The sequence below is a fragment of the Corapipo altera genome, unplaced genomic scaffold, assembly GCF_003945725.1.
Source record: "Corapipo altera isolate COAL_440 unplaced genomic scaffold, ASM394572v1 0, whole genome shotgun sequence".
Classification (NCBI taxonomy): Eukaryota; Metazoa; Chordata; class Aves; order Passeriformes; family Pipridae; genus Corapipo; species Corapipo altera.
Window position 1 is genome coordinate 25168454 of NW_020884872.1, and position 19230 is coordinate 25187683.

General features: G+C 39.5%; 1 long non-coding RNA gene across 1 annotated transcript in view; it reads left to right on the plus strand.

Annotated features, from left to right (window-relative positions):
• Positions 1 to 19230, plus strand: part of LOC113945692 — a 46334-nt gene that overhangs the window by 11778 nt on the left and 15326 nt on the right. The window contains exon 2 of the long non-coding RNA XR_003527171.1: positions 2349 to 2503. This is a non-coding gene — a long non-coding RNA (uncharacterized LOC113945692). The remainder of the gene's footprint in view (positions 1 to 2348; positions 2504 to 19230) is intronic.

Here is a 19230-nt window from a genome sequence, read left to right on the forward strand (position 1 = left end):
TTACTTTAATATAGGGATTTTTGAATCCTGGAATTATATCTTGTACTCAACAGGAAATATGATCACTCCTAATGGAAATTCTTTCCTTGATGAGATTGTATTTGTATGTAGAGGAGTGTATGTAATACTTTGTCAGGTCAAAGCAGACAAAGCTAGTACTCTTATAATTATTTTGTTTTCACTGAAAAGGAGCACAAAAGAAGAAAGGATACTTGCCAAACTAATAACGGAAGCCTATAGAAATTAAATCTGATTCAACCATGAATACTTTATATATTTACCTGATGAGAGAGGGAAATTCTCACACCTGTTGCTCAAGTACCTACATGAGTTTGGGATTTGGTGGTTGTTTTGTTTTGGTTTTGGGGGGGGAGTGTTTCTGTTTTTTACCTAGATTTTAATTTAGATGGAAAGGAATGGGAGTGTCTTTGTGGTGTCTGTGTAGTGTATTGATTTCAATGTTGTACTTTAAAGGGCTAATTTACCATCTGTATCTTATCTATATGAGTATGTCCTTCATGTCCAGTCTAATAAATGTTAAGTTCCTGGGGTTTTTTAGTGTGACTGGGATAAATCAGTCTTTTTTTTTTTTTTTTTTAATCCCTAGGGTATTCTTCTCTGTATCACAGAGTTGCCCTTTTACCTGTTCAGTGTAATTTAACTTGAGTCAGGAAATCAGTTGAATCTATGTCTGGAAAACAAACAAATCTAAGAAATAAATGCTCCCCTGACCCCTGGGGATTTAATATTTTCCATCACTATCGTATTATACATGTAATAAAGTTCCAAAAAGCAAAGTAAATAAGAGAGGTCATTCTGTTCCTAGTCCTCAGGGACTAACTGGATGCTTAAAACCAGTTTGGTGAATGTCTGTCCAATGAAGTTGCTCTTTTTTTGTATCTACTTGTGTTTGATAGTTCTCCAAATCTTTTTTTGGTCTCTAATTACACAAATCATGGTGAATTTGAGGTATGGAAGACAGTAGAGTAAATCCTGAGTTCTCTACTCTCCCATGAACTCTTAAGCCTCAAAGGGCAGCATGGCCAACAAACAGGCTTTTATCTCTGAATTTCTGGTTTCAGCCAAATACAGAGAAACCTTTGACTCTTATTCTTCATAAAAGGCTTGGTTTCAGTATATGTGCCAGAAGTCTTTAGAAAAAATGGATTTGAAATGGTGATACTAGTGTAATATCTCGACAAAATAGCTGCAAATTCCAATTGCTTCCCTTAAGACTTTAACCTAGAATTACTCAGGCACAATGAAACACATCTAAGCAAATGTGTCATCTTAGACTTTGAAAACCTTAACCATTGCTAATTTGTAGGGTTGGGAATGGGGAAGGGCTACCTATGGATTTCTTTGGATTTCAGTCAGGTTTCACATTCAAGTTTATGCTGTTATTTGTAGCAATAACAACAATTGCAATTAGAGTTCAACAGATTTCATCCATAGGTGCCACATTTGCATTTCAAGGGCAGTGCATGGTGAGAGCATTTCGTACAGTCACTCCTTGATGAAAACAGCAGTGGTGGTGGTGCTATTAAAGTGGTTAGTAAGGATGCCTCTGCCCAGGCCACCACATAGCAACTACTATGTTTCCAAGGACAAATAGCTCTTGCCTGCCCTAAGCAACTGGACGAGAACATCAAAACATGCCTTGTGAGAGACCTCTCATACCCATTAGTGTTAGCAACTGTTACCTCAATCATGAATGACACAGCCCTAATTATTAAGGTAATTAGAAGTTATAACACTGGCAATATTAAAGGGAGAACTTCTAAAGCCCATTAACAATGTTACTTTAAGTGATCTGGCTGTGAACTGTTCAAATCTCTAATTACATTATATGTCTGTCTTAAAGGGTGATGTAATTAATTGATGGGAGAGGGAATGAATATATAGTGACTACTGTGCTATATTTTGTAAGTACTATTTTCATTGAAACCACCCTCAGTAATGTCATTATGTCATTTAGGGGTGGGGGTTTTTGCTGGACTGAATACCACATGTAGCTAAAAAATACTTAGAATATATAAAAATTATATATCGTAGTTTAGTCTAATGATATTGTCAGAATGAAGTTGGATGGGATACATTATTCATGTATGACAAAACCACCAATCTGATGGCTTCTTTCGTGCCACCTCAAATAGCACTACACTTCAACATCACCAGTGAAGTAGGTAAATACCAATATCCTGTATATCCTACATGAAGGAAACTATTTTAAATATTTTAGAAGAAAATACATAAAATGGTACAAAAATGAGTCAAATTTATCAAAAGTTAACAACAGTTATGCTTGAGTAAGAACTGAGGGCAGACTTCTGCATTTTGACTTTTAGGTGTTCACATCATGAATTTTAATTGAGCACTAGAGAACGGAGCTTAGCATCAGTCCCTTCTTTTCAGATTGGAAAGAAAGGTGGAAGAAAATGGGAATGTAGTGGAAAACAGAGTTGGATGGATAGAGGACACTGTAATTCTCCAGTCGTCTTTAGTGAGTTTTCAAGATTGCTTTTCATGAAATAAAAAAGTAGATTAGTACTTTCCCACGTTCAGTAAAATATTCATTAGCTCAGCACAGAGAAACAAAATCAAGTAATTCCCTCTTTCCAGTTCTTTTTATTCAGAAATTGGCCATTTTTTCTAAGCATGAAACCTCCAAGTTCTAGAAGACAATGGGATCTAAGTGCTAGAGTTTGGGGGTTTTTCTGCCTTTAGCAAAACTTCACCATCTGTATGTATATGGCGTCACAGTAGCAAAGTTTGTTTTTCAGTTATATGGTTATATTTTTTAAATGTTTATTCTAAATTCAGTGAAAGTAGAAGAGGTCCATATACAACAAATCAAATTAAAATCTATGCTCTTTAATTCTGCTTATCTTTTCACATTTGATGGCCCTTCATGAGCTGAGAATTCTATTTTTCATATTTTTAGAGATTATTAGTGGATGACCCTTTTACTCTTCCTCCAAATTCTGTGGGGTGTCTAAAGTGATGAAGATTTGTTGGCATACTCAAACAAGCATGGCAAGGTCTGACTGTCACTTGGGTGTGTGGAGACATTGACCAGGATTGAGCCCTGTGTAAATGCTCTCCTGCTTCCAGAGGCACATAGAATCACAGAATTGTAGAACTAACCTTTTACAAGACCGGATTTTAAAAACTTTTTAACAAAAGAAAAGGCAAAAAAATATATTTTCCCTCTTCAAAGAAGAAAAAAAAAGAGGATAGAATTTTACTGTTTAAAAAACAGGTCATTGTTAAGCCATGCATAGAAAATATGTAGCTTAATGGGGATTGGGCTCATCAGAAAACTGCAATGTGAAAATTAAGATTTAAAGTGAACTTTTCAGATTACCTTAGCTTTCTTTCTTGCCCTAGTGAAAGAACTGATGTGAACAGAGGCCCTGGTTGGAAATATCTCTTGTCAGGAAAGCACTCAAGCTCTTTCTTAAATATTTTCCTGAATATAGGCTATACACAAGGATAAAGTGTATGTTCATGAATGGTAGTTGTAACATTTCTCTTGACTGCCGCTTTACGAAATTGCTGGTGTACCAGGCACAGAGAACAGTAGAATATGATCAGTCAGCTTGTTTCTTCTTATTGCCTCAAAGCAAGAAACATTTTTGGATGTACTACATTAGGTCCTGCTTCACATGCTAACAGTTTTCTCAAAGATTTGGAACAGGCATTTGTGAACACATGATCAAAAAATAGTTCCACAATTTGGGAGTATTGTTTAAGTCATCTCTCTGTCATGGTAAAAAGTCATCAGTGCATCCATTCCTGGCTAAGTCCCTGTGAGGTAACATGTTAATACAGGTCTTCACTTGAACTAATACCTCTCTGTTGTCAAGGTGCTTGCTGCTGAACTCTGTTGGCCAGAGAATTTCTGGCAGAATCAAGGGTCTCAGGTTAATGGCTGGGAACATGTTTTTCACTCCATATTTGAGAGCTGAATCTGAGACATACGATTTCACCCTGCAAAAAAAGAAACACCCTTCTCTCAGAGACAACTGATCATTCCTATCTCAGTTTGAAGGCAGAGAGTTATATTCCTAACGTAGCAAAAAGAAAGAATGAAACTAAAACCAAAATTTGTCTTCTTTTGGGACTTTAACAAGTAATCAATACCTTAGTATATAACTGAAGTTGGGTGTAGAGCCCAATCAATAGAAAGAGCCAGGCAAGTCAAAGTCAGGCATTAGAAGAGTAAAGATATACAAGGCAAGCATCTAGGCAAGACCTAGGACCAGAAGCCAAGCCAAAGGACAGGAAACTGGATACAGTTGTACCAAGTTGAAGGGCAAAACGAAAGGGAGGTCAGAGGCAGTGGTCAGAAAGCCAGGGAATTACAGTGCAAAGCAGAACATGGGAAGGGGAGCAAGACACAGGAGGGGCCAAAGGCAGAGTAAGCAGTTAGGGTGTGATTATTCCTTTGACACGCAGGACAAAGGACCAGCCAAGCTCAGCTGGTTGTGTCTATCAGGGCTTCAGGGGTCAGCAAAAGCTGGGAAAGAGAGGCCTGGCAGGTCCCTGGAGCTGGAGTTGAAATGGGAAGGTTATCTCTACTTTCTACTACTCAGTCAAACATAAGGCTTAAAACATTTCACCCTGAAAACAGACATTTTTAAACAACTGTTCTGAGATGAGCAAGAAAATGCCTGAAATAAACACTCTGTGCATAATTTACTCGGCTACAGGTATGGAGCCATGGATATTGAAATAGTCAGTGACCTGACCTTGGTCCCCAGACTTCATAGGACATGGCACTCAGAGGCATTTTTGTCCCTAGTAACTACAGGCTAAGTATTTCTATGAAAATACACTACAACAATAGGGATAAAAGAAAGAAAATGCAGTGAGATACCTTGCTTTGGTTGGTATGAGGATTATGAAAGTAGGTTTTTAAGGCTGCAGGAACAAGATACCGTGGGCAGATGGTATAATGATGCATAGGAAGGTGTACGGTCATAAAGCCTATTCGAATTTTTCTGTATTTTAAAATACATTCTGAAAGAAAAGCCATGCCAAGTTACACAGCACCAATATTATAATGGTGTTTAAATTCTACTTAAATTGATGTTTAAATTCTGGAAATTATATGGTGAAGGATTTTTCCCTGGAGAAGGAGACATCTAGGCTCCCAGATCTCACTAAGAACCAAGAGAAATCAGGCCTTTCATTCTCAGTTTCATCTTAATCCCCACTGTCTTTCCTGATCCTGAGGTGCTGATACTGAGAGGGGCTCCACATGACCTTACAATTTAAATTTTTTCTTACCTTCCATAGACATTATAGTACAGTCCTTAATTTCATGATTGCTTACCTAGTCTCAAATCCCACAACATAAACAATATTATTTCTTTGGGCATCTTTAATAATAGTTAGAAATGCTCAAGCATTCTGTTCTCCCTCGCGCTTCCAAATGGAAATATGAACATTACACTTGATGTGTGGGTTTTTCTTAATTAAGGCTTCTCAAAGATGCTGAGAGCATTGTATTACAAGAAGTTCAAAATGCTCTACTTAAATAAAATGCACACAACACAGGTGGTTTTGATAGTATGACTAATCAAGAGTTGTTCACAAATCAATAAATTGAAGTCATACCTCTCTTTGGTCTGGAGAAGAGAGGGGGAAGGTGGCAGACAAGTGAAGCTCTGACACAAAGGTAATGCTGAACTGTTGTTCACAAAATTCTACATTATGAGAAGTAGGGGCTGCTCGGTGAAAACAGTAGGAGCCTGAATTAAAGCAAAGAAGCAGTCAAGCCTTTTACCCACTGGATAGTGAATTTCCAGAACTTGCTACCACAAGAGGTTGCAGAGGCAGACCCTAAGATGGTCATCAAAACAAGAGCCAGAAAAATCCATGGACAACAAGTCCATAAAGAGGTATAGAAGGACTAGACAGGGAGGTGCCCTCTGAAATCCCTGGTGTTTCTATTTGTGTGCTGAGGGAATACGAAAGAAATGAACTGCAAATAATGACTAGGCTCACATGCTGTCCGTGAATGACATCTACTTTTGCCATTGAGACAAAATACTGGGGTAGATGGACAACTAGTACAACCCAGCAACTTCTCACATTCCCATGCATTTTGCTGCTTGTGGCTTTGGGTCACCTTACCAACATACTATCTGCTAATTCATTCTTTTTGAAGCAGTTTCAGCAACTCTTTTGCACCATACACTAAGGATTTCTCTGCTGCCTGGCCTTAGGGAATCTCTTGTTGTAAAACAATTGCTTGGATGTAGGTGGTGAGGTGGCTATTCGACTAAACTAATCAAGACTCAATGGTGCCCTGTACAAATTAAATGCGAACAGCTTGTCAGAGAGAGGAAGAGGTGCTGAGGAAAAGACCATTTACTAGACCCTGGGATAACTACATTAAACATGATTTTACTCTGTCTCCAAAGGTTTTCATTATCCTTTGTAACTATGTGGTCAAATCTGGATTTTGTAACAAAAACAACAACAAAAAAAAATGGATTTGTTTCTGCACTAGCCAATCTTGTGGTGAGGGTAATGTAAGAGACTAACTGGTACACAGCAATGCACAACATTCCTATTGGTAAGGTGGTAATAAATGCTGAAATACTGGAGCATTTCTGAAGTTCCCAGCAATGGGGACCATTTGTTGCACAGGCTGGCTTGAGCACTGATGCTGCCAGCATCTATGTGAAAGAGGCACCCTCCTACAAACATATTTAGACAAGTAAACTCCTTTAGTTGTAGTAGGACAGTGGAACAGTGACTTAGAGGGATTTGTATCAGCAGCATTCAAAATCAGCACAAGTATATGAATTCTTAATGTTGTCCTTTGTCCAACTGCTTTGTCCCAGTTCCAATTTTCTCATGTTTTTCATCATTCAGAGTAATCTGTTATTATCATATTGGTCATAAATTCCTGGTTGGGAAATATTTGACATCAGTTAACCAAGAGAATTCAGTTACAGGTCTTCTCTAAGTTGAACAAAGACATTAGGAGTGATCAAGGAATGTAGCTCACTGCAGATGGTGCTTGAGTGGGAATCTGGGACTCCTAATCCTTGTTTTTCTACCAGTCTGGTAAGTCACTTCACTACCAGCTTCAGTTCTGCTTGTTTTCTCCAGACTAGAAGAGGGAAATGATAAAACAGCAAGTCTAGAAGTTACATTTTATTCTTTGGAGTTTTGCTCAGTACCTTTTCTGATTCAGAATTTAAATTTTTGTGTTAAGATACATGGTTCACATGCTATGTTTCTGTCTCCTGATAGGAAGAGGGAAAGATTCAGGAAAAGGTGAACTTCTGCTTACTAAGAACACATTTTAGTGAATGTTGTGCAACATATATTTAATTATATTTTATTTATTTTATTTTATTCTTACCAATAAACTTAATTGTTAGAGTATTTTTAGAAGAAAAAATATAGAAGTCTAAAAACATATAAAAAGGAAAGTCACTTAAAGCGTGACTATTTGAGGGCATCTTCTGTAGCTATGGTGTTTAGTTTTCATTAGTATCCAGTTCCTGGCAAGCATACAAAATTTGGAAATGCAAACTGCAAAATGAGCTTACCTGTCTGTTAAAGCAATGTCTGTAAGATGGAGCCCATGGTCTGGTGTGTGCTGACGGACCAATCTGCACAATGTATTGTGGCCAGCTTCATCTGGTGAGCAAGAAACTTTTATTTAGGTAACACCGAGTCCCATTTTTTTGCTTTATGTGACTCCCGCTCCCCTTTTTTTATTAAACAGGGTTCTGTGATAGCAAACACAATGTAAACTGTTTCTTAGAGCCGCAGCAAAAACAACTTGAACTACTTCATGTAGATGTTGTCCTTGTATGTTTTATTTTATTAGAATTTTAGATAAGTTTAATATTAAACATTTATCAGACTGTACAGTTTACAGTTATAAAAAAATATATCCTCTTAGTAAGACCTCCATTCACCTGAAGAGTTCTGATAACATGTATAAACCACTCAAGTTCCATTTTTGTTTGGTTATTGCAATATCAGATCCTCAGTTGAACCATACCCGCTTCTGCATTATCCCATATTAAATTTTTAAGCTTCCAGCTTAATATTGTTCCCCCTTACTATTCATCAAGTAGATAACTGAGAAAGTGTTCTCATTTTTATTGTGATTTATATGCTCTGTAAATACTTCAATCCATTTTCTCCCAAAGTTTCCTGCAATACTAAGTTGAAAGCCAATTGAAATTCACTCACTGAAGGTGCTGTCTTGAACTGCCTCAGCTTTTTCCCTAAACCATGAGGTGCTTCTCTTTTAAATCACTGCAACAAACTTTTTAAGGGCTCATCTGTGAGTTCTACACACAATAAACTGGCAAATTCCAGAAAAGTAAGGAAAGGAATTTCATATCATCTGATGGAGTACAGTAAATTCTCTTTCTGCTCAGAGATCACCTTAACCATTCCCCTTACTACTGTACATAAAACATGGTAGCCTTGGCTCTGGCCTTCTGTCACTCTGTTGCACACATTCCCTTACCATGTCAGGTTCTTTGTTGGTTTTGGTTTTTTTCTTTTTTTGCCTATAATTAGTAGTTGCAGACATTTTCTGTAGTCATTGGTTATGCTGCAAAAGTGTAATTTGGTGAAGGGGCATTTGCACAAAAGAGAAAATGGAGGACTGATTTCAGTCGTAGGGGGCCGAGTGATTATGAAGCAGAAAGAGTTTATGTTAGTTAGAAAGCAGTGTAAGGTCTATTAAAAAAAAAAAAAAAAAAAAAAAAGACTATTATTCCAGTATAGTGTCTATGTAGGAACACAGAGAGTTACACAAGAAGTAACTGCTGCAGCATTATAATTATACTGCCATAGTTCTGCCAGTTAATTTCCTCACATGGACAAACCCTCAAATTTTTACTTGCAAGGTCTCCAAGAATTTTTATTCTGGATTACCTTCATGAATACCTGGTCTCTTTTTAAAAAATCATTGCTTTTTAAAACATCAATTTTTATAAGAGCTATAAATTCTCCCCCAGATATCACTATGTCTTTGAAGCACTGTGCAGATTTTATAGTGTCTAAAAACATGATTGCATTTTGTCACTGAAATGCTATGCAGACATTACAAACTCCAGAGATGGATGGACCTGACAGCATTAATAATAACAGCCTTTGCAAAAATTAGTATAGCTGCTAATTGCCTTTCAGGCATTAGGCCCGTTAAAGTAACAGAGTAAGAGGTATAAAATAGGAAAATGAAGGTGTAAGGTGAGAATGGGGGTCCGAAGGTCAGACTGGCAGTTCCTTGGAAAAAAACAAATTTATGTTCCTGTATAAGGAACATTGCATGAATGTCTTCCTCACCCAAAGGGATAGAAGTAAGGGAATAGGAGAGCACCACATTACCACTCTTAGCTACACAGAGATCTACTGTCCTTCCAGACAGGGCAGCAATATGCACTCACCCACAAAGGGCTAAGCTGTCTCTCATGCAAACCACCGGCTAAGAGACTGGCAGTATTGATGTAGTTATCTAAACAAGTAAGTTTGGCTTAGATAGTGGAAGGCTATGACTGGAATTATTGGCAGAGGACACCTTTCTAGAAGTGTATGCAAACTGTAATGATTCTCTGTATTCATTTGTGATATACAGCCAGCTCACCTTCATTTCCTTGTTGCTGTTAGACATTTTGTTTGCTTGCATATTTAAATATTGTGAGTGTTTTATTCCATTCGTAAAAGAAAGAGCATAGCCTTGCTAAAAACATAATTTGAAATACATAATTTACTATGGAAGGCAGTTGTTAGAAACCTGGACTCAAGAGGGAAAGCCATGAAGTTCTATTGTCAACGTCCTAAACAAATTGGAGTAAATGCCACATAACCCTGACAGTACAATTGTACAAAATGTTTTCACAGTATTCGCAGGAAACTTTACAGGCAACAGTCTCCCTTCTCTCTGCATTACTGGATTTTGTTACATTCCAAGGGAAAGTGTTATTTGCTCCATGTAAAGCTCTGATGCATTCTCCTGTTACACTAAGACTGAATTTTCAACTGGGAACAGCTTTCGTATTAGGAACAACCAGGTCAAGAGCCTTCAGAGGTCTTCACTGTCAGAAGACGAGTTCTCATGCTCTTTCAGACACCTCATGTACCAGCACCAGCTACCAGCATCAGGTGTCACTGCAAATAGAAGCTATATTTGAGCTTCTGGGCTTATCTTTCAGAAATACTTAGCTTTATCAAAACTTTTTGCTTTAGTCAGCCCCTTTGGTAACAAGATTTGTTCTATTAGTGATCACTTAACCTATCCTGATCCACTAGTTATTACTGTGGATCTGGGCACACCAGGAAAATTAGCTATTTCCTTGAAATTGTGTCTTCTTATGTTTATGAATAGGTTTGTATGGGTAGAGTCAGCTACACAGAAAAATGAACCTGATGATAAACTAAAAGGTCACTTTAGGTGCTGTAACTACAAAGAGAATCAAAAGATACACCTAGACCCACACTAGTTTCAATCCATGATCCCCAAAGAAGGGTTGACGACAAACACGTCTGTAAGAAAAATGATCTGTCTCAGTAGCATTGCTTTTATTAGGCTGAAACAAGCTCTGTAAGGTGTGCTTACTTTGAAGTCTGTTTTGCCTGTCTTAGTTAAAATTTTTGCATTCTATCTCCTCTGCTGGGTGAACAGAGTGTGTCTGTTTTATCTGATTATTCTGGATAAAATTCAGAACAATTTAAGTTTTTTTGTAATTTGTCTGTCACAAAATAGAAACTGGGGATTTGGCAGGAGGAAATATAGTTTTCCATTATAAATTCGTAGATGACAGAGTCAGACTGACCACTGCAGTTGCTTACTGTCATGGAGAAGCACACTACAGAGTGTCCTGGAATTGTTCTATGTTTAATGAACATACACTCTGTTTAAAATTACCAGTCTTGAGCAACCTGTCACAAATCCTTGGCCAATAGAATACCCTCATCTGCTTTGCTTCATTGAAAGAAGGAGATGAAAGTGAACTTAATATTGCAAGTTTTACGTGTGCTAAAAATACATGTTTTTTCTGTCCTTAACAGTATTGCTGAGAGGGAGGTTGATTTTTCTTTCTTGAGGTTTTACAGATTGTAGTGGGTTTGTAACCCTCCCTGGGATGGAAATGGAACTAGGATAGGTGACCTGATGTATATTTTACCAATAAGCTATTCCATACCATGTTACGTCAGGTCAGATATAAAAAGATGAGAAGGAAACAACTCCCTCTCTTCTCTTCCGGGACAGTTGCATGGGATAGACAGCTGTTATTCAGAGGAGGAAAACACCTTCTGTGGGGAAGTAGTCTTTATTATCAGTTTTCCCTGTGTGTATAGTGCTTATAGTTCTTTTTTTTTTTTTTCCCCTGTCTGTGTAAATATAAAACCACCTTTTTCGGCAGTATCAATTTTGCAAGGTTTTTTTTTCCCTCTTCTTTCCCCCCTCCCTCCTCCTTTTCCCTGTGTGGGGGGAGGTTGGGTGGAGTCTCGGTGGACACCGGGCCTTCAGCCAAGGTAACCACTAACACAGGGGCCAGGGCAGATAGGTTTACATAAAAGATGCAAATAGGAGACTACTTATTTTTTAAGTTCATGTTTCAGACTCACAGCTTACTGATATGGTGGGAGCTGTAGTGCCAAAGCAAAAGTTTGAGTTTGACAGTTCATATTTATTTCACTTGCAGCCAGTGTTCCAGGTAAAGATTTCTGGGAAGACAACAAAAATCCCAAAGTGTGTGGTGTAAAGCTGACAAAACAAGAGAAAATGAGAATAATATCAGAACTCATAGGCCTATAGTTCTAACAACTCTGCTACTAATGCTTTCTTCCTTCATTTAAGCTTTCAGTGGTTTCCCTGTGTTTACTGCTAATTTAAGAAACTGTCCCTTAATCCCAACCTTTCCTATTCTCTATCATCCTCTTGTTACTTCCTTCTCCTTATCTTTTAAAAGCTTGCTCATTCACTCTCCACCCCCACCCTGGCTTATTTCTTCCATATTAATAATAATCTTAGTACTGAGCACTTATATCGCTCTCTACATGTTCAAAGTGCTGTACAAACCTTAGCTAATTAATCCTCACAACACACTCCCCTCCCTCCATAAGATAGGTAAGTATTATTATCTCAGTTTTACAGATGGGGAAATTGTCGCAATGATTCAGTGGCAGAGACACAAGCACGGTAACCTTGTTCTTGCAACCTCTATTTTGAAAATACCTTCTCCAATCCAGCTTGCCTCTATAAATACATTCCCATCTCCTTTGTCTCCAAAATCGTCAAGACAAATCCACTGCCTACTCCTGCCGCCACAGCTCCCTTAATTGTTGCCATCTCTTGCTCCCTTAGACACCTCCGGCAGGAGCTTTGCCAATGCATTGCTCCGCTGCCTCTTTGAATGCCTTCCTCTTGTATCTGCAGTTTTCATCTCACTTCCACCAGGCAAGATGAAAGTAACCCCTTGCCAGCCTCACTGGTTTATGGCTCTTCTTTGTTTCTGCCCCAGGTTTGCATCAAAATCAAGGCGTAAGTGCCTGACTCAAGGCTGCACATCAGGGATCTGGATCAAAATGCTCTGAATTCCCTCTACATCTTTTCCTAGTACCATGGCATTTCTGAAGGCATTCTGTGCCATCAGGAAAACAGCAGACATAGGTTTGTTGGTAGAATTTATGCCCTCTGTATGCATGCAGCTCTGAAATGGGCCAGAGCACTCCTGCTCAGGACTGCGTTGGTTGAGGTTGGTTTGTGTTTTAGTGAGCTGCAAATTCACCCCACAGGCTATAACACTGCCTGACTATTGAAGATGCTGACCTCTCCCACCTGACAGCTTTGTGTGCCCTAAGCCACCTTCCTAGAGGCTGGATTTTGATGCTTAAGTAACCTTCTTGAAGTAGATATCCTGAATCTGGCCCTGAGAGCAAGTGGATTGACAGAGAATATTCTTAAATTTAGGAAAGAAGTGTTCACATTTATATTTAAGCACATCCAGGATTTAACTGCCTTTGTGGTTGCTTGTGCCTGTTGTATTGCTTCCTTGGTCCTGTATGTTGTAAATGAGTGATCCTTGTTGTCATGTTCCTGTGGTCACAGAATATGTGTGACACTTGAAACACTGGATCCAACTACTAATTGCTTAGATATTATCCCTGATTTTCTCTCTCTGGAGTGGTGCTGTTGGTTTTATTCTGACTAATGAGTAACAGCAGATTCCGATAGTGTGTTTCACTGAGGATCTTGCTTAGCTGCAACCTTAAGTTTTGTCAGTCTCATGTTTCAGACCAATTAATTAGACATGACTACATGAATTTGCTCTTTAAAAGACTCTGCCATAATGTCATGTGCTGTCAAGAACAAATCTGTTTAATGGATCAGTGCTCATTTTGTCATTTTGTGTTCCATGTCATATGATACAGTATCATACCTCTGCAGGTGAGCTATCAGTATCTATGGTGCTGTACTGAGGACTTTTTCCTTTAAGATGCCTTCAAAGACTTGTTGTAACGAGACTCCACAACAGGTTCTTACTCATGCTCATCCTAATGAGAGCCTAACAATGATGTACTGAATGCAAAGGCATGTCTCTTTTTTCATCTGCAGTATGCATCAGTGTCATAGAGGTCAGAGACTTCGACAAAGAAATTGCTGGCTTCTTGCAGCTAAGTTTTTCTAACCCATACCCACTTCTACTGCTGCCTTTTTCATTATTTTATATCAGTTTAGTTTACACACATACTATCAATCCATCATTGTGCATTGGATCCTCACCTTCTGCAAAGAGTGAGCAAGGAAACTGGCCAACCTTAGCAAATGTTCTTGGTGAATCGAATCTCTGTGACAAATGTTATTTACTTAGTGTTTGGCCTGGTGCCCATAGCTGAGGTGATGGGAACAATGTGTACCTTAATGGCCTGCTTATGTCTTAGTTCAGGTTTAACACAGTCTCTGTTATGCTAGGTTTAGAAGGCAAAAGATATGGCATCGCTGAATAATTTGCATAAATGTTTGTTCTGAAAAGCACTTGACATTTTGGATTTCCCCTTCCTATGTTGTGCCCTCCTCCTGCTAAAAATGAACGCTAGAGGGTGTAACCTACAAACCTCTCGGCTCTCCAGGGGTCATTAACTCTGGGTAGGATTGGCATCACTTTCAGGCAAAAATGGTCTTACCAGTTTATTGCCTGTACACTTTTGTGGGTGCTTTGCTTCCTCCTCAGCAGCAGCATACTCTGCATAGAGACCTTTGCGTCTCACTGTACCTCCCAGACCAAGTGACCTTGAATACTGGCTCTGACTTCTCTCTCCTACCTCCCTACCTCTCCCCACCCTAGCCTTTTTTCTGACTCTAACTCTTTTCAATGGAAGTACAAACAGCTGCTCAGGTTACCAATTACCTAGGTTGTTTGCTTGAGGGATGAGGGAGGCTGTTTTTCCTAAGGACCTGTATTGGGTTTGCATGGCAGGGTTTTAGTATTGGGAGGGCTACAGGGGTGGCTTCTCTGAGAAGCTGCCAGAAGCTTCCCCCATGTCCAATGGGGCCAATGTCAGAAGACTCCAACTCAGAGCCCATTAGCAACAGTTGTAGTGCCTCTGTGATAATGTGTTTAAGAAGAGGGAAAAATTACTGCAAATGCAGCTGAATCAGAATATGTGAAAAAAAACAGCCCTGCAGACCCCAAGGTCAGTAAAGAAGGAGGAGGAGGATTCCAGGTACCGAAGTATAGATTCCCCTGCAGCTTGTGGCGAAGATCATGGTGAGGCAGGCTGTTCCCCTGCAGCCCACGGAGGTCCAGAGCGGAGCAGCGATCCACCTGCAGATCCTGGAGGACCCCACACCAAAGCAGCTGGATGCCCAAAGGAGTCTGTGTCCTCATAGGAAACCTGCACTGGAGCAGGCTCCTGGCAGGATGTGGACCCATGGAGAGAGGAGTCCACACTGGAGCAGGACTTGTGACCCTGTGGGGAATGCATGCTGGAGTAGCTTGTTCCTGAAGGACTGCACCCCACAGGAAGGAGCCACGCTGGAGCAATTTGTGAAGAACTGCAGCCCGTGGGTAGCACTCATGTTGGAGAAGTTCATGGAGGACTGCCTCCCATGGGAGGGACTCCATGCTGGAGCAAAGAAGAGTATGTATGACTCATCCTTCCCCCTGAGGAGGAAGGAGCAGCAGAGACTATGGGTGATGAACTGGCCGCAGCCCCCATTCCCTGTCCCCCTGCACCACTGAGGGGAAGAGGGAGAGAAATCAGGAGTGGAGTTGAGCCTGGGAAGAAGGAGGAGGAGAGGAGGTGGTTTTAGGTTTTTATTTTTCATTAACCTGCTCTGATTTGTTTGGTAGTAAATTTTTATTTTTTTTCCTGAGTATGTCTTGCCCATGATGGTAACTGATGAGTGATCTCTCCCTGGCCTTATCTCGACTCACAAGTCTTTTGTTATATTTTCTGTCTCCTGTCCATCTGAGGAGGGGAGTGATAGAGCAGCTTTGGTGGGCACCTGGCATCTAGCCAGGGTCAACACACTGCAGTTTAGTCATTGGCCTCAGAGCCTTTTAAGGCTGCAGCTGGAAATCTGCATTATTTTCTGGGAACTGGGGCAGTCATTTGTGGCTTTGGGAAGTTTTTCTACCCAGTGTAAAGTGCAAAGATCTTTGGTCTTTTCTAAGCCTAATTCTGACCTCAACATTCAATATATTCTTTGTGTTGTCTGACTGCTCTGTGGAAAACCTATATATGAAAAGAGCAGTCAGGATTCAAATGAGCTCAGCGCAAGGCCCAGGGGAAGACAGGGCTACAAGCATTTGAACACTGTTTCTGGCACCAGCCCCCATGCCTTCAGCCACTTCAATAGACTTTTTTTTCTATTTCTTTTTCCTACCTACCAGAGAATAATAGAGTTGTGATATTATCCCATGTGTATGTGCTTACTCATACCTATTTACCTACCTACTCTACTGCTGTCTAGTGGAGTGGGTCCAGGGCCTTCTAGATGGTCATTCGGCTGGGTGACTGGGTGGCTGTCAAACCCTTTTGGAAAACAGTGTCTAGGTGAAACCCGTTTGCTGCTGGATTTTTTTAATTCTGTTGTCACAGGGAGTTTTATTTGATATTTCACTGAAACCTGTGTTCTCTAGAGTAGAGTTGATGGGAAATTTAGATTATCTCTAAAATTTTTCCCTTTTCCTATTCACAATTAATATTTTCCCTTTTTATTTATTTTTTTCTAAATTCAAATGCTATTTATTTTGCCTATGAAAAGTATCAGCTTAAGCAAACTCCACTTCTAAGGGAATCTTTTTTTTTAATTTCAAACATTTATATGATACTTTCTAGTTATCTCTTTAAAATGTTAACAATTTCTATCAGATCCCCACATAAATAGTTTCAGCAGGAAGAACTGTCTATTTAAAAATATTAAGTTATGTTTTTGAAAATGTTCTAGGAATAGTCTTGCTGAATCCACCAAAGCCCACAGCTTCCTTGTGGTGCATGCCTTGAATGAGAGTATCACACAGCCTTCCATAAGACTCAACATTGATGACTTAACTGAAGATCTAAGGTGCTACTTCAGCGAAGTGTGCAGGCAGGTGCTTTATGTTAAAGTTAGGTCTCAGAGTTCAAATGTAGGCTCTAAGCTTTCTAGCTCTTCGGCCCACTGCAACAAGGAGGTAGCCACACTGGCTGCAGCTGCTTAGGACTATGCTTTTCACTTGGACAACTCTGTATTGCTAAACTTGTTACTCAATCTTCCTCACTCTTGGGTATAGTTTGTTGTGTTTGTGTTGATTTCTACCTTCCTGTAATTATGCTCTCAACACCCACTGTCACTCTTGCTCCCAGAGAGGTGCTCAGAGCATTGCTCGGGACCATTTCCTCACATGCAGTGAGGACAGCCATGGAGACCCATCAGATTTTTTTTGAGCTGTGTTCATTATTAAGTACTTTGCTGAATCAGAGCTAAATGTTTAATAAAGCTGAATGTGAAGTAACAGAGAGAATCACATGCTTTCAGGGCTATTGTAGACTACTTGTTTTCCAAGAATAATAACAGTAGCTACTTCTCCTTATTCCACTTGTATTCTGTCTGGATGTCTAAAAGTGCCCTGTGCATTGCTAGTGTTTATACTGATTTTTTAAGCACTGAATGTTTCATTCCAAAAAGTTGCAGTGGTAAAGGATTTTGGCCTTTGCCAACTTCTTTAATAGCAGAAATGTTTTATTATATAATTTTCTATCTAAGTAGAAAATCTCTACATTTTTAAAAGAGTAAAATTTCTTTAAAAGGTTATATATTATGACCAAACCAATAACATTTCATTCAGTTAAATTGTTAGCCTAAGTAAGCTGCCTGTCAGACTACAAATTGCTGTTTAAGTAGCAAACTAAGGTTAAAAATGATCTAGAGAGGTCAGCACTTTGTATCCAATATGCTTTTGCAGTTTACTTTCGTTCTGGTAAGCAGATGCTTTGAAAACTGTTCAGCTTCAGTTCAGACAAAGGTCAATATTGGGCCAGTCAATATATAATACAAAGATCCAAATCAGTATCTTATGAAAGGAGACTCAGAACCTTCTGCATAAAAAGTATCTAGAACAGAACTTACTTCTCAGACTCAAGCTGTCCTGGGGGATTTCCTTCTTGTTCCTGCTGGAGGAGTCCGTCACGATATTGCAGTAATTGGTAATCTTTTAACCACCTATCCATGTACTGAATTTTGTGATTTAAGTGAGCATATTGATAACCAGCCTTTGCATTTTTAGTACATAAATGTTAGGGTACCAGGCTCATATTTTTCAGATACAAGTTCAGCAACTATTGCCTGCAAAAGGTATTTATTAGGGTCTAAGACTAGAATTCATCATAGTAAGTATGGTTATTTACTTTATACATTTATTCAGTGTATCAGTCACAGCTTTGACAGTGCTCTGCAATTTTTTTTTCACATGAAGGCATTCAAATCTAAGAAATATATTCATACCTGCTGTCAACAAGTGCAACTCCCTTGGAAAGCTCTGAGCCAATTTCAGCAGTGACGTGAATGGCAGCATAAATTTTAGGTCTAAATTAGTCAGAAAATAAGTGAAAGTGGGCATAATTTGCATGGTGAGGACTGAAAGGGGAAAAGTAGCTAGCAAAAAAGGTGTGCAATTAAGGGGGGGAGGAGGGGCAATAGAGGATCTACTGGCATGACTGTAGTGCATCAAATTTGTTTCTGAATTCAGACAACTACAAGCAAATGTAAATGTTATACTTAATGCAACTAGCTATTTATAGTGGAGTGAACACACTTTCTCTACCTGTTATGCTCATTGCTTTGCTAAAGAATAGACTGGAGAATGTCATGCCTAGGGTGGCGAACATCCAGCACATATCTGCATGTATGTGTTGAATATGTTTCCCAGTTCCCCAGGGAGCTCTGTAGTATGATCACAAATATACTGACTCTTTGTGGAAGGGAAATCTTGAGAAATTAAAATACCTTGATCACCTTGAATATGATTATGCAGTCTTCCAGGCTGCTGAGGTAGATCATGCAAGGTGAGGGATATTTGTCACTGAAGCATCTCTTCTTTGGTACCTGCTCAAAAGAAATTGCTAAGAACTGTGTCATGAAAGAAAGGCAGTATTTGAACTATCAACAGGAATTGCTCAGCCTGGGTGCTGCCGTGCTTCCGGGCAGCTCCTGGCTCAGCAGGATGATTCAGTGCATCTGGGGTAGACATCTCAATTCCAAATGTAATGGGTGGGGAAATATGGCAACCTCCAAAATCATTCAAAGCAGCTAGGAACCTATCTCTCTCCACTGTCTGAGCAGGTCACTGAAACTCTCACCTACCAATCACCTGGGAAACCTCTCAGTGTAGATCTGAACAAGTGTTGAACCTCAATCACCTTCATCCACTTGAAATCCAGAGCACTGAGTTGTCTCTTGAGAGCAAGCAGCTAATGATGCAAGAGGAAGAGGCAGCAGCCACTTCAGAATAACTTCATTGTTTGAACACTCTTACAAGAAGTGGGAAACATAGATTTTAAGCCTTTCTCAGACTGAAGGAGTTTGAACCGCAATTCCCTTTTTCTCGGAGCTTATCCTACCCATCAAACTAGAGAAGTTCTTCATTCTGCTCACTGTGTGAGCCTTTGGAGCAGAGAGAGAATAGGTAAGAGGGAGCTTGATTTTGCAGCCCATTGGTTGAGGGCAGGCCTGAGAGAGTCCTGAGGCTT